Below are 26,020 nucleotides of genomic sequence, written 5' to 3' on the forward strand. Positions count from 1 at the left end.
CCCTCCAGAACCAGTGGAGAAGCCATCCACTAGAGAGACTGTGGCTTTGCACTCCCCAGGACCAAGCAGTGGCCAGACCACCCACTAGAGAGACTGTGGCTTTGCACTCCCCAGGAGCAAGCAGTGGGCAACCCGCCCACTTGAGAGACTTTGGCCTTTCACTGCCCAGGACATCGCTGTGGGCATGGAGCCCCCTCCAGGAGCAGTGGCGTAGTACTATCTTCTGCCTGAGGTACCGCCCCCTTCCCCTTCCATCCCCCTGAGGTGCCTGTGTGTTTTCGACCTGATGTCCCTGCAGTGTTCTCTCCGTATTGAGGCAGGAGCCAAGTGTGGGCTTGGCCCATGATTTTTGGCCTAGTGGCCCATGGACATTTGGAAAGGACAATGTACGGCCTTATGTACATATTGTATATTTTTTTTAATACTGTTTTTATATTTGTTACGTATATCTGCCTATTTCTATTATATCACTGATTTGACTCAATTCATTTTGTCCTTGCGTTCTTCCAGGGGGTTACGGAGTGTAGATGTAATAATGCTGCATGTGTTTGTGTGTGTAGTGTTGGGGGTGGGGGTGTTGCGTGTTCCGTGTGTGTGTCACTCTCTTTTTCTTCCCACCCTCCCCTGTGTACTAGATGCAGTACTCATCGTGGTCGTCGCCTCCGCCTTTTGTATTCCTGGTGGATGAGGATGTAGACCAGCATGGGTAGGACCTGTAACTCGGGCTCTATGGCGTCCTGGTTCTTCGTTGAGTGTCGAGAGGTGAGTGGTTTCCGTTCTGTGTTCTGTTTCTGCCGTGCTTTTGATGGTGTTGGTACCGCCGCCGAAAAGCTGGCGGATTGGCGGGTTTTGACGGGGTGGGCGGTACATTGTCTTCCGCCTGTATGTTGGCTGCGACCACCATGGTGTTTATTGCTACCGCCGTTGCGGCCAGAGTGTTAAAGTGGCTGTCTGTGTTGGCGGTTTCCGCCGTGGTTGTGATTCCATTTTTTTTACGGCCAGCCTGTTGGCGGTATTACTGCCGCTTTAACACCGACCGCCACAGTTGTAATGAGGGCCTTATTCCTTTAAAAATCTATGGCCCTCATTCTGACCTTGGCGGTCGGCGGAGAGGTGGCGGTCGGACCGCGAACAGACCGGCGGTATTAAAAATGGCATTCTGACCCTGGCGGGAACCGCCAACACAGCCCGCCAACTTAACACTCCGACCGCCACAGCGGTACAAACAAACAGCGCGGCGGTTCCCGCCAACAGCCCGGCGGCAGACAAAGTACCGCCCACCCTATTACGACCCACCAATCTGCCACCTTTTCCGGGGCGGGAGCACCGCCGATAAGAACACGGCGGAAACAGACTACGAACGGGAAAACGCTCACCTCTACGCACTCCACGCGAGATTCCGGCAGTATGGAGCCAGAGTTACAGGTCATCCCCGCACTCCTATTCCTCCTCATATACCAGGAGCACGCCCGGCGGCGCGGAAGACATCGGTGAGTACTGCACCTACGACACAGGGGAGGGAAAAGATTACCGGCACACACCCACCCACCCACACCCACTACAACACACACATCAATGCATTCCCACAGATCACTGTCACAACCCACAAACCACCCCCCTCCGAAATAATGCAAAGACCAAAAGAAGAGATCATAAACGGGCAGATATATTGAAATATGTACGCCATTAATCCCAAAAAATAAATAAACTATGTACAAAATATATACAGCTACTAAATGTAGTCCAACCACTGTCCGTGGATCACAGGGGTCCTGTGCAAAGGGGCAAGGCCCAGTCCCACGACAAGAACTCCACGGAGAGAACACTGCAGGGGCATCAGAAAGAAAATAGGACAGGCACCTCAGGGGGAAGGGAAGGGGGGGCACCTCAGCCACTTGAGTACACGACGCCAGATCCACGAGGGGACTCCATGACCACTGGCCCATCCTGGGGAGAGCAAAGCCACAGTCCAAACAGTCCATACAGTGGGTGGCCTGCCCACTGGGCCATCCTGGGGAGAGCAAAGCCACAGTCCATACAGTCCATACAGTGGGTGGCCTGCCCACTGGGCCATCCTGGGGAGAGCAAAGCCACAGTCCATACAGTCCATACAGTGGGTGGCCTGCCCACTGGGCCATCCTGGGGAGAGCAAAGCCACAGTCCAAACAGTCCATACAGTGGCTGGCCTGCCCACTGGGCCATCCTGGGGAGAGCAAAGCCACAGTCCAAACAGTCCATACAGTGGGTGGCCTGCCCACTGGGCCATCCTGGGGAGAGCAAAGCCACAGTCCAAACAGTCCATACAGTGGGTGGCCTGCCCACTGGGCCATCCTGGGGAGAGCAAAGCCACAGTCCAAACAGTCCATAACAGACCCCACTGCCACTGGAGGAGGCAAGTTGGCCAGAGGACATCCTGCAGCCCTGCCCGAGATAGATCCTGCCCTGCCACGTCTGCCAAAGGGCCAGCGGTTCTTGCCTTGAAGGGCCCAGTTCAGCGGTTCCTGAGACGGCGGGGCCCAGTTCAGCGGTTCTTGCCTTGAAGGGCCCAGTTCAGCGGTTCTTGCCTTGAAGGGCCCAGTTCAGCGGTTCTTGAGACGGCGGGGCCCAGTTCAGCGGTTCTTGCCTTGAAGGGCCCAGTTCAGCGGTTCTTGCCTTGAAGGGCCCAGTTCAGCGGTTCTTGAGACGGCGGGGCCCAGTTCAGCGGTTCTTGCCTTGAAGGGCCCAGTTCAGCGGTTCTTGAGACGGCGGGGCCCAGTTCAGCGGTTCTTGCCTTGAAGGGCCCAGTTCAGCGGTTCTTGCCTTGAAGGGCCCAGTTCAGCGGTTCTTGAGACGGCGGACGGTCTATGGCCAACTGCTAAATGCCTGGTGGTGCCCTCCTGGGCAGCGGGGATGGTGCTCCTTCACTGCCCACCTGGGCTGTGGGTGGTGGGGCCCTCCTGGCCAGCTGGGCTGGGTCCTCCCTGGGCAGCGGCTATGGGGCTGGTGGGCTCTCCCGGGGCAGCTGTGCCGGTTCCTCCCGGGGCAGCGGCTATGGGGGTTGTGGGCTCCTCCTGGGCAGCAGGCCTGCTGCCTGACCTCTCCAACTTGCTGACCTTGCCCTCCTTAGTCGTCGGCCTGTGGCCCTTTCCTCCCTTTGGAGCTGTGGCTGGTGACTGTCTCTGGGTGGTGTCCGGGGGGGATGTAGAAGGCGGGCTCCTGCGGCGCCCCTTCCGCCTTCTGCTCCTCTTCCCAGGGGGTGGGCTGGCTGTCCCCTTGCTGCTGGGCGAAGATCCAGACATGCGGGCTGGCGGGCTCCAATACCCCTGCACCCTTGTCAAGGGGGCTGCAGGGCTGGTGGTGGCTGAGGTGCTCTTCTTACCCCGACGAGAAGGAGGGGGGGGCTCAGGGTCAGGAAAGAAGTTAGTAGTGGCGAGGAAGAGCTTCTTGGGACAATGGAGAGTGGTAGGTACAGTGGGAATGGGAGTGGAGGGAGAGGATGTGGTTGTAGGTGAGTCACGTTTGCTGTCTTTGGGTGCAGGTGCAGGAGGGATAGGCTGTCGTGAGGTGGATGGCTGTTGGGTGGGTGGGTGGCTGCGTTTGTGTGGTGTGGAAGAGGGGGTGACAGACACAGTGGGAGAGGACACAGGGGACGTGTAAATGGCAGTGGGGGTGGTGACTGCACGTGTGCGGACTGGAGTGGAGGGTGTGCTGGTGATGGAAACACTGGCTGATGGTGAGGTGAATGGAGGTGTGAGTGTAGACGTCACAGGGAGGGAGGAGGGAGACGAGGAGGTGGGGGTCACAGAGGTGGTAGTGACTGTTGGCATGTCTGCATCGGAATGTTGCGTGTGTGAATGTCTGCGTGATCTGTGGTGCTTATGTTTGGATGAGCTTCTCTTGGGTGTTGAGGTGTGTGCAGGCTGGTCTGATGGTGTGGGTGGGACAGGCAGAGGAACAGGAGACTGGGAGGAGGGAGTTAGTAGAGGCAGGCAGGAGACAGGGACAATGGCTGCCGTCAGTGCTGAGGCCAGAGCCTGGAACGATCGCTGATGGGCAGCCTGACCCGAATGAATGCCCTCCAGGTACGCATTGCTGCGATGAACCTCCCTCTCCACCCCCTGGATGGCATTCAAAAGGGTAGTCTGCCCAACAATGAGCGTTCGGAGGAGGTCATTGACCTCCTCACTGAGGGCAGCGGGGGTAACAGGGGCAGGGCCTGAGGTGCCTGGGGCGAAGGAGATGCCCGGCTTCCTGGCAGAGTGGGCACGGGGCGAACGCTGAGGGGCTGCTGGGAGGGCGGTGATGGTGCGCTGGGTGGCGGCTGTACCTGTAATGGCGGGGGGCACGGATGGTGCCACCCCGCAAGGGAGCCCCCTTCCGAGGACGTGTCCGTGTCGCTGCAGGGTCCAGTCGTCCCCGTCGTGGAGCTCCCCTCGCCCTCCGTCTCACTGGTCCAGTCTGACTCTGTGGCATGGCCCTCCTGGGCCATGTGAGATGCAGCTCCCTCCTGCCCCGATGCCACTTCTCCTCCGCCTGATGATGCTGATGCACACAAGCACAGAAAGACAAACAAAAAGGGGGGGGGGAGAGAGAAATAAAGGGATATTGATTACATGGATCTCCGGAACAGTTAGCGGACATGACAGACACAGATGCCCCCTGCACTAAGTTGCGCACTTGGGGTCCGCTACGCATTCCGTGGAACATGCCCTACACGCCTAGAGTTGTCAACTGCACCCATGGATGACACGGCCCAGGGATGGCTGTACTGACACACTACTGAGGGTGGTGGCTGGGGACACAGGGGCTTACGGGGGTGCCCAGCCTACAGATATCGCCCTGGCCTAGGGGGACCCACAGCCCTCCTCCCCCACCCAGACACCTCCACTGCGCAACAACAGAGTAGATAATGCTTGGACTCACCCCCTTGTGTCTGCTGTGCTGCCCTCACGCGCCCATCCAAATCAGGGTAGGCCACCGCCAGGATCCGGAACATCAGGGGGCTCAGTTGACGGCAGGCACCCCGCCTACGTTGGGAGGCCATCCCCAGCAGAGACTCGGCGGTCTTCTTGGTCCCGCGGCGGATGTCCTCCCACCTCTTGCGGCAGTGGGTGCCCCGTCGATGGTGGACCCCCAGGGCCCGGACTTCCTTGGCGATGGCACACCAAATCCCGATCTTCTCATGGGCGCGGACCTATGTGACACGTACAGGGAGGGAGAAATACCACGTTCAAGTTACTCAGCATTTTCCTTTCCAGTGGCCCAACGCCCCCCATCCCCGCCAGGCCCCCCGCCAGGCCCAACATGCCCCCCATCCCCGCCAGGCCCCCCGCCAGGCCCCCCGCCATGCCCAACATGCCCCCCATCCCCGCCAGGCCCCCCGCCATGCCCAACATGCCCCCCATCCCCGCCAGGCCCCCCGCCAGGCCCCCCGCCATGCCCAACATGCCCCCCATCCCCGCCAGGCCCCCCGCCATGCCCAACATGCCCCCCATCCCCGCCAGGCCCCCCGCCATGCCCAACATGCCCCCCATCCCCGCCAGGCCCCTCGCCATGCCCAACATGCCCCCCATCCCCGCCAGGCCCCCCGCCATGCCCAACATGCCCCCCATCCCCGCCAGGCCCCCCTCCATGCCCAACATGGCCCCCATCCCCGCCAGGCCCCCCGCCAGGCCCCCCGCCAGCCCCAACATGCCCCCCATCCCCTCCAGGCCCCCCACCAGGCCCAACATGCCCCCCATCCCCGCCAGGCCCCCAAGCCAGCCAGTGGCCCCAAATCCAGATAGAATTAAACTCACTTGTTGGTCTGGAGGACCGTAGAGTAGCGCATACTGGGGGAGGACCCCATCCACAAGTTTCTCCAACTCCTCTCCAGTGAAGGCAGGGGCCCTTTCCCCAGTCGCAGCAGCCATTGTCCCTTCCAGACCGAGGTCACAGCAACACTTGCAGTATAGGTCCTCTCCTGTGAAAGTTCAAGTCGCAAGTGGATAAGTAGATAGAAAATGGCGGTCACGTCCGCGGCGGTGCGTACCGCGGCGGTGTGTCCCGCCACCGCCGGCGCCCTTCGCCATTGGCTCCTGAAACCCATAGGCTTCAATGTTAACCAATGCGGCTTCGCGCCGCGGTCTTCGCCCGCCGCCCGCCGCAGTGTGCCACGCCAGCGCATTGACCTCACATCCCATTGTCACACTTCACAGGTCAGGCAGCCGCCATTTCCAGGGCCCACATGGCTCAATTTCAACTGCGTCACACAGGCCTAGGCCTTGCATAGCCACTCAGACACGCCATTCACTGCATAGAGAATCGTATACTGTGCTAGCTGTGAGTACGTACCTGTGGGTTGCCTGACTGTGTGCTCCATGTTGTCCTTCCTAGGCACCGTCCGCTGGGTTGGGCGAGGAGACGGATGAATCCTCCCGTGTACCGACCGCTGGTGGACCTGGCGACAATGGAAGAACGCCACATTATCCTGACCTACCGTCTTAACCGTGCCACTATCCATGAACTGTGTGCCCGGCTGGAGCCCGACCTGATGTCCCCCATCCGCCAACCCACAGGGATTCCCCCTCTGGTGCAGGTCATGTCAGTACTCCATTTCTTGGCAAGTGGGTCATTTCAGACAACCGTGGGAATTGCTTCTGGGATGTCTCAGCCCATGTTTTCAAAGGTGTTATCCAGAGTGTTGTCTGCCCTGATGAAATCCGTGAGGAACTACATCATTTTCCCTGAGGTGGGCGAACTGGCTACAGTGAAGGGTGATTTCTACGCCCTTGGACATATTCCCAACGTAATTGGTGCCATTGATGGGACCCATGTGGCTTTGGTTCCCCCAAGAGACAGGGAGCAGGTGTACAGGAACAGAAAAAGTTACCATTCAATGAACATCCAGGTGGTGTGTTTGGCTGACCAGTACATCTCGCATGTAAATGCCAAATTCCCAGGGTCAGTGCATGACGCCTACATCCTCAGGAATAGCAGCATCCCTTACGTGATGGAACAGCTACAGAGACACCGTGTATGGCTAGTGGGTGACTCTGGGTACCCCAACCTGTCGTGGCTACTGACCCCAGTAAGGAATCCCCGGACCAGGGCAGAGGAACGGTACAATGAGGCCCATGGGCGTACTAGGAGGGTGATCGAACGCACCTTTGGCCTCCTAAAGGCCAGGTTTCGCTGCCTGCATATGACCGGTGGATCCCTAATGTACTCACCTAAGAAGGTGTGTCACATCATCGTGGCCTGCTGCATGCTTCACAACCTGGCTTTGCGCCGCCAGGTGCCTTTCCTGCAGGAGGATGGTCGAGACGGTGGTGTTGTGGCAGCGGTGGAACCTGAGGAGAGTGACGAGGAGGAAGACGACGGGGCTGAAACAGACAACAGGGACAGAATCATTGAACAGTACTTCCAATAGGACACAGGTAACATTTCAAAGATAATTTAGTAAATGTTAACTACTCTGCAGCATCTCTGCTGCCTGTCTATATGCCCCAGTGTATGATGACTGAGTTTTGGCTTTTCCCTCCCTATTTCAGATCTGGGGTCCCCACTACGAGTCCTGTGCTTCGTTTCCCCATGGACTACAGCTTTGTGGCAGCTGTTTGTTGACTTCACCATGTACAAGGACATATTTGCACTGTCATGTCAATTACAATCTATTGAAATCACAGCCAGACTCCTGATATTTTGGTGCAAAATAGGTGTTTATTGAAGTGCTCAAAATGGGATGGGTGGTTTCAAGTGGGTGGGGGCTATGGTGAAGGAATGTCCATGGCAGAGTCCAGAGTAACAGTCACACAGGTGCATTGTCCAGAGGCCTGTGGAGAGATGGAGCATGGGCAGTTCGAGGATGGACAGGGTGACAATGTGGGACAGTGGGATGACATCAGGTGGTATCCATTGCTGGCGGGGGTCTTGACATCCTACTCTGTCTTGCGAGATCTCAGGGCCCTCTTGCGGGGTGGTTCTTCTCCTGCAGGAGGTGGGGGTCTGGTGGGCTGCTGCTGTGCGGGGGCCTCCTGTCCACTAGCGCCGGCGGAGGTGGATGGCTGTTCTTGGTCCCGGCTAGTGGCAGGGGCCCTTGGGTGTTGTTCAGTGTCCGCCCTGCTGTTTACGAGGTCCTGCAGCAGCCCTACCATGGTAACCAGGGTGGTGTTGATGGCTCGGATGTCCTCCCTGTACCCCCGATAGTGTTCCTCCTGCAGCACCTGGATCTCCTGGAACCGGGCCAGTACCGTCGCCATCGTCTCCTGGGAGCGGTTGTATGCTCCCATGATGGTGGTGAGGACCTCGTGGAGAGTGGGTTCCCTGGGCCTCTCCTCCCCCCCCTGTCGCACAGCTGCCCGCCGAGTTGCCCTGTTTCCCTGGGCCTCTGCCCCCTGGCCGGTGTGCCCACTACCACTGCCCCCAGGTCCCTGTTGTTGTTGGGGTGGTGGGTTATCCTGGGTGCCCTGTAGTGGTAGACACACCGCAGATTGACGCGCCCTGGAGACAGAGGCATGGGCCCGCTGGGTGGGAGCTGTGCTGGTGTTCCCAGAGGGGTTAGGGTCTATAGTGGCCTGTGCCTGTGTGAGGGGAACCGACTGTCCAGAGGTCCCCGATGGTCCGGGCTGGTCATCGGTGTCCAGATCGACAGAGCTGCTGTCATCGCTGACGGCCTCTTGGGTGGGGGGTGTGGATAATTCTGGCCCCTCCGCCGCGGTGTGTTGACGGTCGGGTCCTGCAGGGGTATAGAGGTATGGTTATAGTTTCAATGTGTCGCATATGGGTGTATCTGTGGGTTCTCGTGTCCCCAAGTGCTGGCATTCGTGTGTGGGGGCTTTGGTGAGGGTGGCTTGTGGGGGGGATGTGTATATGCATTGGGCATGCTTTGGTGATGGGTGTCCATGCTTAGTGGACGCATGCAGGCCTAGGTTTTGGGATGAGTGGGTTGTGATGGTGAGACATTGGCGGGGAATAGGTGTGGTGGGGGTGGGGGTGAGGATGGTGTTGGGGGTGAGGATGGTGGTGGGGGTGAGGATGGTGGTGGGGGTGAGGGTGGGGGTGAGGATGGGGTTCGAGGATGGGGGTGAGGGTTGGGGTCTGATTTGCCATGCAGGTGGGGGGGAAGCAGTATTGAAGCTTCAACTTACCAGTATCCATTCCTCCGCCGACTCCTGCGAGGCCGTCAGGATGCAGGATGTTCAAGACTTCCTCCTCCCATGATGTGAATTGTGGGGGTTGAGGTGGGGGTCCTCCGCCAGTCTTCTGCACGGCGATGTTGTGCCTGGATACCATGGAACGCACCTTCCCCCGTAGGTCGTTCCATCGCTTCCTGATGTCTTCCCAATTTCTGGGGTGCTGTCCCACTGCGTTCACCCTGTCGACAATCCTCTGCCATAGCTCCGTCCTCCGGGCAATGCTGGTGTATTGTATCTGTGTGCCGAACAGCTGGGGCTCTACACGAACGATTTCCTCCACCATAACCCTGAGTTCTTCGTCTGTGAAGCGGGGTTGTCTTTGGGGTGCCATGGGGTGGTGTGTATGATGTGTGGGGTGGAGTATGTGTATTTAAGTGAGTTGAGTGTGGTGGTGTGTGTTGTTTTGTGTGTGGATAGTGTGTGGGTGATGGTGTTGAGTGGCTGTGGCTGTTATGTTTTGGATGCTGGTGTCTCGCTCTTGCCTTCTTTACGATTTTGTAAGCGTAGGGGTTTGTGGGTGATGTGGGTGGGTGTTTTATATTGTATTGTGTGTGTGGGAGTGGTGTGTGTATGTGTATCAGGTGTGTGGGATTCAAATCGTCCAATGTGGGTGAGTTTTGTTCGTTGGTGTGTATTCTGACCGCGCCGGTGTGTCCCGCCAATGGAATACCGCGTTTGAATGACCGCCGCGTGGATTCGTGGGTCGTAATGGGATGGGCGTATTTCTGTTGGCGTGGCGGTGGAGGTTTGGTCACCTCCACCTTTCCGCCGACCGCTGGTCTGGCGGTCTGTTGTGGCGGTCGGATTTTCGGAGGTTTGCCTTCTGCGGGTCAGAATGACCGTGGCGGGTTTCCGCGACCGCGGCGGGATTATGGAGGATTTCTGACCGGCGGTAGGCGCCTTTTACCGCCGAGGTCAGAATGACCACCTATATCTCCGGAACCCTCCAGTGGATTGTGATGATCAATATCTCTAAAGATGCATGAAAATAAAGCCTATTTTTATAACCTGGTGTCTTGTTTCTTTTGTGTCATTTAACTTTCTTATTCTGTTGTTTGATGTTGTTACATGCTTTACATAATGTTCCTTTGCTAAGCGTTACTGTTCACAGCCACAGCTACCCAAGGTTGAGCTTAAGGTTGCGTAAACATAACCTGACTGGATCTAAGATGGTATTTCTGAGTGTAGTGCACTATGGGACTACTCAGCCATACCATATAGTACACCCCAAATCTTCACAGTAGCGATTTGCAGTTTGTGCGCCAATCATGTTGTGATGCCATTTCACCTGCACTTAAGCATAGTGTGTAGCAAAAATATGCACTAGGAAGAAAGGTTCACCCATACATTCTGCCTTCCCCCTACCTGTTTTCTAAATTTCATTTTGTTGGCCATCAGACTCTGTGCATTTTACCACTACTAACCAGTGCTAAAGTTCTTTTGCTCACTCCTTTAATTATGGTAAAATGTACTTGCACCCAATTGGCACATTTAATTTACTTATACCTCTCTAGTAAAGTGGTACTATATGTACCCAGGGCCAGTACATGAATTGCTGCTAGTGGGCCTATAACACTTAGGGGTATATTTATACTTTTTGATGCAAAACTGCACTAATCCAGTTTTGCATCAAGAATGTTTAGCACCAGCTAGTGCCATTCCTGAGCACCAGCCGGGCACCATATTTATGGAATGGTGCAAGCTGAAGCAAAGGGGGGGTCTAGGGTAAAAATAAATGACGTTAGCCGCCCCAATGGCCAGCACAGGGACCAGGGTTTTAATTTAAAAAAAAAATACTTACCTATACTTACCCTACTAACTTAGGATGGGGTACCCCATCCTCCCGTATCCCTCTGGTATGGGTGGGGGTATTCCTGGGGCTTGAGGAGGGCTCCTGTGGACCCATTCCATGCGGTTTATCCATGGAAATGTGTCCATAGGTCCCATAACTCCTGGTCTGACCCAGGCGTTAAATAATGGTGCAAAGCAAGATTTGCACTATTATTTTGCCCCTCCTCCCAACTGTAGGAAAGTACCATCTTTCTTGGCATGTTACCCCCATTTTTACCTGTATGTCAGTATATTTTTGCCTGTCTCACTTGGATCCTGCTGGTCAGGACCCCAGTGCTCATAGTTTGTGGCCTAATGTGTGTGTTGTGAATAGTGCTTAACTGTGCCACTGAGGCTCTGCTAATCAGAACCTCAGTGCTTATGCTCTCTCTGATTTTAAATTTGTCACTATAGGCCAGTGACTTCATTTACCAATTTCAATTGCTACACTGGATCCCCCTTATAAGTCCCTAGTATATGGTATCTAGGTGCCCAGGGCATCGGGGTTCCAGGAGATACTTATGGGCTGCAGCATTTCTTTTCCCACCCATAAGGAGCTCAGACAAACCCTTTCACAGGACTGCCATTGCAGCCTCCGTGAAATAGTGTACACACTATTTCACAGCCATTTTCACTACACTTAAGTAACTTATAAGTAACCTATATGTCGAACCTTCATTTACTAAAGGCTAGGTGCAATGTTACTAAGTGTGAGGGCACCCTTGCTCTAGCAAAGGTGCCCCCGTGAAGTCCAGGGCCAATTCCCCGGACTTTGTGAGTGCAGGGACGCCATTACACGCCTGCACTACATATAAGTCAATACCTATATGTAGCTTCACAATGGTAACCCCCAATATGGCCATGTAAGGTGTCTAAGTTCATGGAATTGTCTCCCCATTCCAAATCTGGTATTGGGGACCAATTCCATGCATCTTGGGGGCTCCACCATGGACCCCTAGTACTGCCAAACCAGCTCTTTGAGGCTTGCACTGTAGTTACAGCTGCTGCCACCTCACAGACAGGGTTCTCCCTCTTCGGGTCTGAGCAGCTCAGTCCCAGGATGTCAGAACAAAGCATTTCCTTTGGGAGGAGTGTGTTACACTCTCTCCCTTTGCAAATAGGTGTAACAGGCTGGGGAGGGGTAGCCTCTCTCAGCCTCTGGAAATGCTTTGAAGGGCACAGATGGTGCCCTCCTTGCATAAGCCAGTCTACACCAGTTCAGGGACCCCTGCTCTGGCGCAAAACTGGAAAAAGGAAATGGGAGTGACCACTCCCCTGTCCATCACCACCCCAGGGGTGGTGCCCAGAGCTCCTCCAGTGTGTCCCAGACTTCAGCCATCTTGTTTACCAAGGTGTGGAGACACTCTTGAGGCCTCTGAGTGGCCAGTGCCAGCAGGTGATGTCAGAGACCCCTCCTGATAGGTCCATACCTGATAAGGTAGCCAATCACCCACTCTAGCCATGTCCTGTGGGCTCTCATTATCCTAAATGAGACTACTGGATTTCTAGGTAGCAGGATCGTTCACAGTGTGGGGGACTGAGTCTGACCCACTTGGAAGGACGTCTGTCACCCTAAATCCGGTTTTGCTCCGGCTAACTAGCAGTGCCTCATTTCTCCCAGGGGGAAGAGATGATTGGGCAGCCGAGCGCATGACATCTTTGGAACTTCTCAGGGAAGTCATGGTCACTCAGATCCAAACCAGCTCTCTCATTTACAATATGATCTCATATACAAATGACAAAGGCAGTTTAAGTTTTATATAATGTTTTAATAAAACGACTGCATTTTAGATATTAAGGTGTGAGCCGCAATAACCAGAGCCATACAACACAGTAGGATTGAAATAGTCACTAGGAGAGTGAAACATAAGAATAACGCTATCATGGTGTTAACAATTTCTACTCTCTCTCAGCTAGTTCTATTTCGAGCACAGCATGTTAAGCTTCTAACTTGCATTTCAGATTCCCTGGGAAGACATCAACCCTCATACCTGAGCAAAGGCCTGTGATCTGGTTCAGCATCTGCAACGAGGCAGTCAGCGTCTAGTTGTGGTTCCCTGGTCGGAATCTCCCTCTCTCTCGTATTGGGACAAGGAAGTGTTTTTATAACTAACATGTCAGCGTGATCACAAAATGTCCCTACGCAGGAATGCCAAAGACTAAACTCCTACCACGTCTATCGGCAATGTACCAGACTGTATCCTTGACTGAAGCTCAGAGTGAACAGGAATGTGTTATTGAGAACTCCAGTACTGAAGTAGGCTAAACAGTGTGAAATAAAAAATAAAACAAGACAGTAGAACTGGTTATTTGAAAAATAACAGTACGAAGCCAAATAAAAAGCATTTAGAGCAAAGTGCACAGAGGCTCTAAGCTACGAGCAAAAGAATAAAATACATCCAGGGCAAAGTGCACAAAGGCCTAAAGCCTGAAGCTAATGCGCAAAGGATACGTAAAACTGACCACACTACACCCTCCCCTTGTCGGTAGCAAGTGGTTCCAAAAATATAAAAGTATTCCCCAGATACAAAAAATACATCAAAAAATATTTCGACAAGGGCAGAGGACAACAAAGCAAAAGACAAATCTATAAATTTGGAAAACATGTGACGATAAAGCCAAATTCAATATAATGTCAATTCAATAAAAAAAAAAAATCCAATTTTCAGACAGAAGCCATGGAAAGCAGGAGATCCTCCACTTCGACATACGTCAATATCGGAAAATCCACGCCAAAAAGTATCATGGATCAGGTGTGTTCCAAAGCCCCAGAACCATCCAGGGCGGCACCCGGTGCAGGGTCTATGAATGAGACAATACCATCCTCCTCCAGGAAGGGAATCTCATAAACTGCCTCACGAAGCAAACGCAACCGCAGTGCACAAGTCTGGAAATAAGCCCTAATCTGGAACATCAACAGATCATTATCAACCACCGGGGGGGCGCTGCAGTGAGAGACAGAGAGGCAGTGCATGTTCAGACGAGCACCAAAGGCACCGAAACACGGGTTGCACACAATCCAAAACCGGCCGGAATGACAGAGACCAGTCACACTCCAATTGTTCCAGGAGTGTTGCTCCAAAATGCTGCACCATGCATTCACGACACAGCTGCGCTGACGGGAGCGCTAATGTGGGATCTCGTCGCAGAGGGACAGCCATTGCGGAAGAACAGCAGCAACAGCAAAACCCCACCCAATATAGCCAAAGTAATCGGGAATCCCCCAAAAATGCTTCCGCTAAGAAAAACCTCCCTCAAACCATTAATACATCTGTATGGAAAGGGAAGCTCCCACACCTCGTGTATGTAACTGTCTCCCAACCATTCATATCTACCCACCGGAATGTGCTTTAAACAAGAAGTAAATTGCAGAGTGGAGATAGGCAAATTAATAACTCTCCTGTGGGTTTCTTTTGCGATTCTACTTGCAAGTTTCCAGCAGGAATCCTCTGTAACTACTACTTCATTCTCTGACCTCGGATCAACCACAGACTACTCCAGGAACCAATGTAACAGCAATAAAGAATCCAGAAGGGCTACTTTTCCTTTGCATCTGCAGCTCCAGCCAGAAACTGTAACAGTTTCCACGGTGTGCACACTCTTGGGACTCCCTGTCTTCGCCCTGCACCAGAAGGACCGAAGAAATCTCCTTTGGATTGACGGAGTCACTCCCCTGCATGCACCTTCTAAGACGATGACTGGTTCTCTTGAACTCCTCTTTTGGCGACGAGCATGCTTTTTGGAACACAGGTGGTGGACCCCTTTGACACAGACTGTCCTAAGGGCCTGCTGTCCAAATTTGGAGGCGGTAAGAGCTTGCCTTCCCCGTTTGCACCAGCACCCCTGCGCACCACATCATCTTCACTGCCTGAGGCCTTTGTGCACTATTTGCAATAATCCTCCGGTACCCACTACAAACCAGGCTAGCCTCCTACACTAACCGTGCATCATTTTAGCATGGGGGGATAAATATGGGGCTCTGTGGATAGCACTGTTTTTTGGATGGGAGCACCTACCTTGCATCTCATTGACGCAAGGTAGGTTCACACATCTAAAAAATGGTGCTAACTCTAATAGTTTGATGTTAGACAGGTCTAACTTCAAAATATAAATATGGAGTTATTTGTGAGGCAAATTTGTGTAAAAAAATTACACAAATTTGGCACAAATGGGGTATAAATGTGCCCCTCATTATGCTACTTACTTAATTAGCTCTTCAAAACATGTCTCATGCCTGCCACATCAGTTTCTGTTTAGATTTAAACTGCCAATTTGACCTGGCTGAATAATCATTTGACCAGGCCTAAACCCCCTTTTTAATTCATATACGCCACCCTCGAGTTAGGCCCTAGACAGCCCACAGGATAGGGTAGATTGTATTTTATATATTGTACATGTACTGTTAAGGTTTATATGCCCTGGTATTGAAAAACACCTCAATTCATTTTCTACTAGTATAAGGCCTACCTCTCCCAAAAGATAACATTGGGTTACCTTATTACATTTAATAAGTGCTAAACTTTGTTAGGGAACAGGTAGAATTGTCATGTTTGGTCTCAAAATAATCATAAATTATATTCCTCTTTAGTGGTAAAATCAGATTGCAAGTCTCAATTCTGTGAATGTCACCGGTAGAAAGCTGGAATTGTCTATTCCCAATCATTTGGTTTCTGCACCTGTGTCTTCGGTCTCATGATTGTGAGTAGTTGGGCAGTTGGCCTTTGTGTATTTCTTCCAGACTGTCAGACAAAGGAGGACCAGATGTTGTTAGGATAGGGCATTCTGCCAGGATGGAAGGGGCAGAACTGTTTCCTAATCCACTTACATTTTATGCGGCTGTCTCTAGGACACTCACTGATAACTTAGCACTAATCCTATGTCACCTTAGGGGGAGGTTTCCAGCTTCAGATGTATACATTTCTCCCTCTCCTAAGGCTGGCACTTAAACAAACTCTTACATTCACTCCAGGATCTCTGGAGGAACCCCAGAAGGACAATCCTACTGCTTGAAGCATTCTTTGTACCTCAGAGGACTGCTCTGCTGCTATCAGAGGTCCGCCCTGCTGCTTGAAGCATGCCTTGCTGCTTGATTCCAGGACTAACACAGGGACTCCAAGGGCTTGTTGGCTGGCCCCCTGATCTGAGCCACAAGAACATAAAAAGATCTAAGAACCTTGAACCTGCACCTGGACCCTGACAGAAGTGTATCCTGCCCTGCAGGTGATGCCCATCAAGCCCTGGACCATTGGAAATGGTGCTAAGGGTGCCCAAACAGCCATAAAACAAAACTTGGGATTAGAACATTTTCTACAATTCTTTTTTTAAAGAACTAACAGCAAGCTCGAACATGCCTGTTCACTGATTCACCCAAGGTTCATTGTCGCACTGCGTGACTCTGCGTTAGCTCTCACTATTCTTTTCTTTGCAGCAGCAAATCCTGTTCAGCATCTCCTATTTGGATCACTATCAAGCCTCATGGAGGCCTTGTCTACTACAGCGTACAGCTTCAAACTGCTGGAGATGTCAGACTTCCAAAAAAGTGACAAAGTTTAAAGATTTAAATCTTCATTGCAATGTCATCCAATACCCCCTCAGACGATGCTGGCTTCCTTGCCCTGCTAACCTTAACCTTCTCAAATATTGATCTAGGTGTTCATCCACACACCTCTTGGTGTTGAGTTAATTGGGGAATGGATTAGATGGCCAAAAATGTCCTGAAGTTCCCCCCACCTCAAAATCTGAAATGTTATCACACCATAACAAGCTCTGTAAGTAAGATTGTCAGCAAAGGCTGCCACTAATGGAGTAAGTCTCCAAAAATGCTCAAACAGTTCAGAATATAGCAACAATACTTAAATTAGAGTTATTGCTTAAACTTCAAATTTCCACAGCAAATCATGGTGCTTCCATCTGAAAACATTACAGAAAGGTTTTCCATTGCTGTCATTATCTCACAGAGCTGTAGTTACTAACATATATGCAGTTTAGACTAGACTACAGCAACTCAGTCCATCTGTGATAGCCCAAAATGTTTCTTGCCTTCCTGCAGAGAATTCAATTGGTGTATTTCGGTGCCTATGTAAAATAAGGACATTTGTCTTGTTTATGAACACCTTAAACCGGTGCATTGTTTCATGACTAGCCAGAGAATACAGTTAAAATGTACCTGTACAGTTCAAAAGAGTGTCATATTAAAAGCCCTTAATTTCTGTAAGACATGTTCAAGTAGCATGTCCTGACTTGCTTCATGCCGGGCCACAACTGGGAATCTGTTGTGAAAAACTCCAGACATGCCAAATGATGGTGAAGATAAGGCTTAGGAAGAATTTTAAAAACTGAATCTTCTCTCTCTAACATTTGCCTCATACATTTGTTGCTAGTGAACTTCTTTCTTCTCATCATGTGTGCCAAAATTGGGGTACTTCGGGGTGCAATGGCCTGACCAGCGAAGGAGTAGAACACAGAGTTTGTGCTCTGGTGCTCAGTGGACCTCAGAAGTACAAACGACATTTTACTAAACGTGAGAGACCCCGCCACTATGATCCCACAGGAATCCTGGTCCTTTGGGCCTTTATCTACCTGGCAGCCCACTGCTTCCTTTGGCGCTCAGTGAGAGGCTGCCAGATGTGGCTTCCAAGATGAGGCAGCACCCATCATCAATCCAGCGACGGGGTGGCCTCAACCCAGGGATATTTGCTGCAACCCCAGCCTGTAAAAAGATCCCACATTAGTGAAGGCCGGGTACTGGATGTTGCATCTTTGTGGCTCAGCACCTATGGATTAGGTGGCCTGATGAGCCTGGGGCAGTGACCCTCCCATGAGCCTTCTCATATTTGCGACTATGGGTAATGGCCCTTGACATACCACAGGACACTCCTCCGCCCCGGCTAAACTCCTGGAAACACAGCAGACAATCTTTGGGGGAGGAGACTGGCAGAGAGAACTGAGAGAGGTCTTGAAATGCCTGATTGAATCACAAAGGTGGAGGTTGAGCAGGGACTGCAGGGCAGCAGTGCTCCTGCAAGGGGGGGCACATTGGTGGACAAACAGGGGCAACTCCCAATGCACAGAAATTGACCCGACCAAAGCCCTAGCTCTTAATTCATCGAAGCTTTCCCATCCTCCACAGTGGGGCCTCTGTTCTTCCACAAGGAGGTGGGCCAGGGGGCACATGGATTTTCTTGGAGGACCTTTTTAACCTGTAACACCCACTTGCCCCGAGGACGGCCTGAAACACCTGCCCTCCTCCTTACTCCCCGCCCTGTGAACATATTCTCTTATAAATCTCTCTGTACTAGATACAATGTCAAAGGGGCCTTACACCACCTAATCAACACTGGAGAATTAGGAGACACTGCTTGAGACCTCAGTAACTTAGAGGACGCTACTCATCTATGGAGAACTAGATCTCCCCTACACTGTGAACACCACACCTCACCCTATGTGCAACTGCCACAAGCCTCCTGGTCTAAGCAACCCAATACTGCTGTGCTGTGGAACATCTGGTGACATTTCATTCCCGGTCACCAAACTATCTGGTGGGAGGAGCTTTAATCAGCGTCCCCCCCCAGACGAGCACCCAGTACTGCCATAAAACTAGGCAGCAGGCCCCGCTTGAGTTGGCCCATCCAAGTGGGGGGTGAAGTGCAGCTTAAGCTTTTCTACCCGTCTCACAAGAGAGGGGGCCCCCCCATATTCAAAACCCTGATGATGTCCTCTGAACTGCATGATTGCTGAACTGCTCCCAAATAGGGCCTCCATGAGGACCCCCCCACTGTGGTGCTGTTAACAGTGACCTCTCCAAGTGAAGGGGACCCCCTGCTACATCCTTTTATGATTCACCCTCTCTCATGGACTAATGGTTAACCTCCTGGGTCGGTGCCACCTGAGATGGACTGCTGGCACCCATTAACTCCACCGACATACCATGTGGCAAAGCTGCAAAAAAGAGCTCAGTAACAACACTGTGGTTCAAATTCCCCACAACAGAAATGAGTGGCAAATCCCAGGAATCCTCTCCCTCTACTACACCTTTTCCAGGTCTCGCCATTACCCAAGACTAAATGGAATGATTCCTCAGCAACGTTAGACAGGAGATAACCTCACTCAAGTCCAACTTCAAAAGCTGCTTTCATGAACTGCACAGGGACATCACAGCAGTGGGTGACAGGTTTGATGATTTAGAGAGCACAGTGGTCTTCCGCCCTGATCAACAGGAAGCCCTATGGAGACGTGTTAATTCCCTGGAGGAGCAACAAATGGAGCTTCAAGCAAAAAAACTGAGACCTGGCAAATCGGGGCCGGTGCAACAATCTGTGCATCACGGCGTGCAGCAAAGAGTGGAGGGTGATACCATACTCACTTTTATCAGAAATCTCCTGCAAGCACTCCGGGGAGAGGAAGGAAGCCTATCCGTTGTCTTGGACAGAGTCCACCATGTGCTATTCTCACTAATTGCTCTGACATGGCCACGGACATCCTCACACGCATTCACTTTTTCCAGAAAAAGGAAGACATCCTCAAGGCAGCTCTGGAAGAATTGACATTGTTTTCCGGAGCTATACGATCCACATTTTCCAAGACCTCTCCCCTCTGATGCTCAAAAAGCAATGGCATTTTAAACCAGTCACAGGGGCACTCCATGAAAAAGGAACATACAAAAATGGAGGCACACCTTCAGGTTGACCTTTCAATGGAATGGGCAGAGAAAGATTGTCCTCTCTCTCCCCGAGGCAAATCATCAGCTCGAATTACATGACGACTCACAGAACAATGACATTCGATTTTCACAATCATCTGGCTCTGGCACCGGGTGTTTGACCTGGCAAACTGTCCAAGGGAAACTCTCAGGCTGTGCAAAAGCAGTAGAGGTGTCCACCCCTGAAAATGAAGCCATCATCACCCACCTTCTTGGACTGAAATAAGAAGCTCTGCAATCCACTCATGGTGATCCATAGATCACTCCCGGACTGGCATTTCTCTTATCTACTCCTGAACAATGCACTGCAAGACTCCTGAGAAATGATCTCTTCCTGTTGCAGAGCCCACAGACCAGAGTCCAGACCATCCACCTCAAACTATTCATTACTCAAACCCTATTCTGTTTTGTCCATACAGGTTATTCGTGCACATTTCACTGGTCAGTCAACGCTCCCACATGTGGGAGCAGTCTCTATCGAGGGTGACACCTCAAGGAGATCTGGGGGGCTTCCTGCCCAGTCCCAGATGAGAGGCCCATTATGTTTGGACCTGTTGCCCTTGCTAGGCCCCCTTTGTCCACCTCCTTCACTTCCAAGTCTTCTTTCATCCTAACCATTGGTACAGCCTCTCAAGATGCAAACCTTGATCTTCCATGCCATGGGGCACAATTACTTGCAAACCTCAGGTGTCCACACACCATACATATAACAACTAATGGAGACTATGACCCCCATCACATTTCCATACCTCAATGTTCATGCACTTAACTCTCCCAGTAAAAGGTGACAGGTATGGTGCTATCAACTTCAGCAAGACTCAGATGTCATCTTTTTACAAGAGATGCATCTACTGGTCAATAACTGCTGCCACATGACACTCCCCAGATATCTATGTCAACACTGGGCCTCTGCCCCCACCAAAACACTGGGAGTCCCTATCCTTTTCAAGAGGGGCTTCTACTCTAAATTAGTTAGGGCCACTAGAAACCCAGAGGGGAGATTCATAAAACTAACAGTAGAAAGAGGCAAGACCACTCTGACCCTTCTCAACCTCTATGTACCGAATCAGTACCAAGATACATGCATCAAACAAGTCCTTTGAGATCAACTTCAACATGTAACAGGGAAACGAAGTGTTAGGGGCATACTTAACTTAGTTTGTGATCCTTCCCTGTACAGAAATACATCACAACTCCAAAGCACAGTAGCCGTGTCCGCTTTGCTCACAAAATAATTAACTGTCCCTGCCCTGGTGGAGGCCTGGCACTCTCTCCTACCTGATGACAAAGATTACTTTTTCTAGTCTCATGTGCACTTGTCTTATTCATGCAAAGACTACTTTTTTGTGCCCCACTCCCTCCTCAGAAACCTAACTTCCACCAAATGTCTGATATTTCTATTTCAGAACATGCAAATATAGAATTTATGCCCACCCCCCCAGCTTTTCCAATATCTCATGGATAAAGCCTCCATCGCGAAGGCCATCACTGATTACTTTACACCCAATGCTCACCTCAGCATCTAACCTCACATGCTCTGGGATAGATTCAAGGCAACCATCTGGGTAGCTGAGGCCCATATTCTTGAGGCTAACTTTACAGAGAAAATGTGATCTCTAGTACAAATTAACAAGCTACACCCCATTGTGCGAGGAAAGCTACAATTTGCCATTTTACAGGGACAACTTCACACACTCCACACTAATAAGGCAGAGAGATCCTTTCTAGTGTTTAAACAGAAATTCTATGAAGGCAGGGATAAGGTGGACACCCTTCTGGCTGGCAAACTTAGACAAGATTAAGCTTGTTCCCAAATAGCTAGGGTTCGTACCCAAGGAGATAGCTGTGCTATTAGGGAACAGGATAATAAGAAAATCTTCAAAGCTTTTTACTAGCACCTATATAATGCAAGGAGAGAAGACCCCCTTGCCATAGATGCCTGTCATCGGAATTGCCCATGGTAGCCCAAGGCACCCACGATCGCTCAGGACCTAGAGGAGCCTTTTAGTATGGATGAGCTTCTCCAAGCCCTTAAAATGCTTCCAAAGAGGAAGCCACCTTTCCCAGATGGCCTAATACCCATATTCTATCTGGTATTTTTCCTCCAAATGCATGACCACCTACTTACTCACTTTAATTCTTTCTCCCACTCCACTGGTCTCACCCCAACAATGTCCCACGCTCAGATCACTCATATTTGAAAACCGAGCCAGGACCCTACTCTTTGCTCCTCTTACCATCTGATAGCCCTTCTGTACACTGGCACAAAAAATATATAATGCTGAATATCCTAAGCCCTCCTGCCTGGCCTAATAGACCCTGACTGGGTGGGCTTTATGAAACACAGACAGGGCCTAGATAACCTCTATTGACTTACCCACTTGGTACAAATAGCCCATGTACACACCATCCCAACTTTACTTCTGCCATTGGATGGCAAAAAAGCCTTTGACAGGGTGATCTTGCAATTCTTGTAAGAAGTCCTTGACAAACTAAGGCTAAGCCCGAGTATAATCAACACAATAATGGTATCTTATACTGTGCCCACCTCAATGATCTGAGTTAACGGTCATTCATCCTGCCTCTTCTCCATCTTTAGGGGCACCAGACAGAGTTGTCCTGTCTCTCCTTTGTTGTTTGCCTCGACGGTAGAACCTTTTGCTATCTGTTCCCACTGTGCCCCGGAAATAACGGGCATTCCCTTTGGAGCGCAAGACCACAAGATTTTACTTTTTGCTGATGACCTTCTACTGGCCTTGACCAACCCGACGTCTCCCTTCCAGCTGTGATGCAAACACTTCAAGCATTTATCTTACCATTCCACCCCTATGCTATCATGCCTCGAAGCACTAGCTCCATTCCACTGGATGCCAGGCACTATCAGATACCTTAGTCCTATCATTTCTAAAGGCCTCCCACATGTCAAATTGGCTCCCTCTCCCCAAGAAAATTCTAGAAGATCTCTGCAGATGGAGTCCACTTCATGTCTCCATGGTTAGGTCACATCAATACAGTTAAAATTAAAATACTTCTCCTGCTCATCTATTTATTCCAATCACTCCCTACACGCCTCCCATCTGATGATATACACAAAGTCCAAGTGGACCTTTGCACATTTATATGGAAAGGGAGACGGCCCCAATGTGGTCCAATGCTTATGCTGCCTAGAAAACGAGGCCGGCCTGGCGTGCCCTAACCTCCAAGACTACTATTAGCCAGCACATCTCTGATTTATTTTGGAGTAGTTAGTTAGACAAAGCAAAAAACACTGGGTGCATATGGATAGGGTGGTGGTTTGCAGGACACTAAGGGACCTGGCTTTGACACCTGAGGCACTTGTGACCCCAGAGCACCTACAAAGCAACTCCAGCATGGACAGTACTGGAAATATGGAACATGATACCAGTGAGTAGGAACCTCACAACATTCCCTTCTCCAAATACCCCTAATGCGGCCAACCCCTAATTCTCACCTGTGTTCTCTGAGACACCTTCCCAGACTGGATCAGGGGTCAATGCCTCCTTGGAACTGCACAGCGTCAATATCTCCAATTGGGCCATTGGGCACTAAACCCTCCCAATGTGAAGGCAGCTACTCACACCCTCACCACTTCGAAACACTGGTCTGAAACTTCGAGGGTACCCAAGGCCTGCTCTCCAAGACATACACAGTGTTGCAGCAGTCCCATACAGTCTCAAGTCATCCATACCATGCGACTCCACTCACACACATATCTTTATAGGAAAACAGTGGGAGGACCTGTGGTAAGACATACCAAAAACATTCTGCACCATCCCTCAACAAGAAACTGCCTACAAGCACACAATGGTAACATACCCCCACCCGCTCACATATAATTTATACAATGGCATCCTCCACTTGTTAGAGGTGTTGGGCACAACAAGAAAACTTCACCCACAAATGGTGGATTTGCCCACATCACAATATTCTGGAAAGAGATCCTCAGCCATATCAAAGACACATTAGGATATCCTATTCCCATGATTACCACACAGCTGTTTTGGAGTTATGTCCACTGACGTTACATGCAATGACACACACAGACTGGTACCTGGTACAACACATGAAAGGAGCTGCGAAACAACTCATAGTTCTCACCTAGAAGTCCCCTAAAGCTCCTCACATCACAACCTAGTTTATGAGAATATGGCACATTCTAGCATTGGAACACAGGACACACAAACTATCTGGCTCTCATAAAACATTTCTGCAACTTTGGCAACCTTTCATAGACCATATGTCTAAGCAGGAATATGTTATCTTTCAACCACCCAGTCTTCACACCCCACACTTATGAGAAAGATCTTTGCAAGTGCACTTTAGCCAATATGGACCCTTCTCTGGGAGGCTACCCACCCGTGCACTCATGAAGGACCTATCCTCTTACCTGTCATACTTCCACCCTTTACCATACTGACATCACTCACACATCGCATGCACACTTGCTCCCCTAGTTATCCACCTTCCCTCCAGTCCTCCCTGTCCATCCCTTTTGTTCAGTAGTTGAAAACACCAACGCTGTTGACTTGACTGTCCCATCTGGGAGCTAACCCTCCCCAGCCCCCTTCCCTGAGCGGTTATTGGCAGATTTTTGAGCTACACCATTTTTTACTAATACCTAAAGGTTTTTAACCAGTACTTAACAGATTCACGTTATTGTTCTTTTGTGTTTACCTCATGACTCTGCATCTCTGATACTGTAAGTCCCAACCTTCTGTAAGCTACTCAACATAGATTGATAATAATTTGTATTGTGTCATCCTTTTACTTAACAACTGCAATGTATTACTTTATGAACATTTGATAAACAGAGTTTGAGCGAAAGAAACATGAGTGGGGAACTCAACCATACCAAGGGGCTCCTTAATATGAGTTACATTGAACCATATTAATGAAAATGCCCTCAAAATGGCCACTCCTGTTGTTTTGAACAAACAATGTGCCATATTTTTCATTATATTGCATTGTCCTTGTGTCACGCATGGTTTCGAAATGGCAATGCAGTACTTAACCCAAGTCCTTGCGTTTCTTGGTAAATCTAGAGAAACTTAAGTCAGCTCAAGCCTCTGCCTTGTGTTACTCTGCTCTGGAAAGGAGTTCCATGGGCTGGAGAGTGGGTGTTCCCACATATCCACCCACGTATTTTGGCATATTACCAGATTTACCATCACTGCTAAACCAGAGACCAAGCCAAAATGCTAAACCTTCCCAGGGGAGGTGCAACAAGGAGGATTCTGTTTATTTCTCCCTTTTGTTTCCTCTTTCTAAGTTTGTTGCATTCTTCAGCACCTTTAGAAAGAAGGTGTCCTTTCCTGCACAAAAGCAATGCTGGTTACAATGCAGTCACCCCTGCACCAGGGCCAACTGTGCATGTGTTGGCTATAGGCAGCAGATTGTGTGCCAGTGCAGGCAGAGAGCAGGAATGTGCCTTCTATTGGAACTCGCTTTCACACACCGAAGCAAGTTGTCTTATTCGTTGCATTTAGTGATTTAATGATAAGTCTGACTGGATTTTTTTTGCACATATCTTTAGAGCATTCCAGGCAAGATGTGCACATTGTAACTAATTAATAGTTATAAGAATGAAAACTATTTTGCAGTCTAAATACTTTTTATTCAAACCTTTTAAACATTGAAATTTGAGGGCCCTCCTTACAGTATGGACTACAGAGTAGGGAATCAAAGCATGCTTGAACAGTAATGATGCTGCTTAAAAAGTATTACAAGACATAGGGGGTCATTCCGACCCCGGCGGGCGGCGGGCGCTTCCCGCCGGGCGGAAAGCACCCAAACACTGCACCGCGGTCAAATAACCGCGGCGGTGATTCCAACTTTCCCACTGGGCCGGCGGGCGATCTCAAGAAGATCGCCCGCCGGCCCAGCGGGAAAGCCCGTGCAAAGATGAAGCCGGCTCCGAATGGAGCCGGCGGATTTGCAGGGGTGCGACGGGTGCAGTGGCACCCGTCGCAATTTTCAGTGTCTGCAAAGCAGACACTGAAAATCATTATGGGGCCCTGTTAGGGGGCCCCACGACACCCGTTCCCGCCATCCTGTTCCTGGCGGTAAAAACCGCCAGGAACAGGATGGCAGGAAGGGGGTCAGCGCCGCCATGGAGGATTCCCTGGGCCAGGGGAAAACCGGCGGGAAACCGCCGGTTCCCCTTTTCTGACCGTGGCTTTACCGCTGCGGTCAGAATTGCCCAGGAAGCACCGCCAGCCTGTTGGTGGTGCTTCCATGGTCGTTGATCCTGGCGGTCGGTGACCGCCAGGGTCAGAATGACCCCCATAATCTAAAGACATATTTTGTGGAGGATCAC

Source organism: Pleurodeles waltl, chromosome 3_1, assembly GCF_031143425.1.
Source record: "Pleurodeles waltl isolate 20211129_DDA chromosome 3_1, aPleWal1.hap1.20221129, whole genome shotgun sequence".
In the NCBI taxonomy this organism is placed as follows: domain Eukaryota; kingdom Metazoa; phylum Chordata; class Amphibia; order Caudata; family Salamandridae; genus Pleurodeles; species Pleurodeles waltl.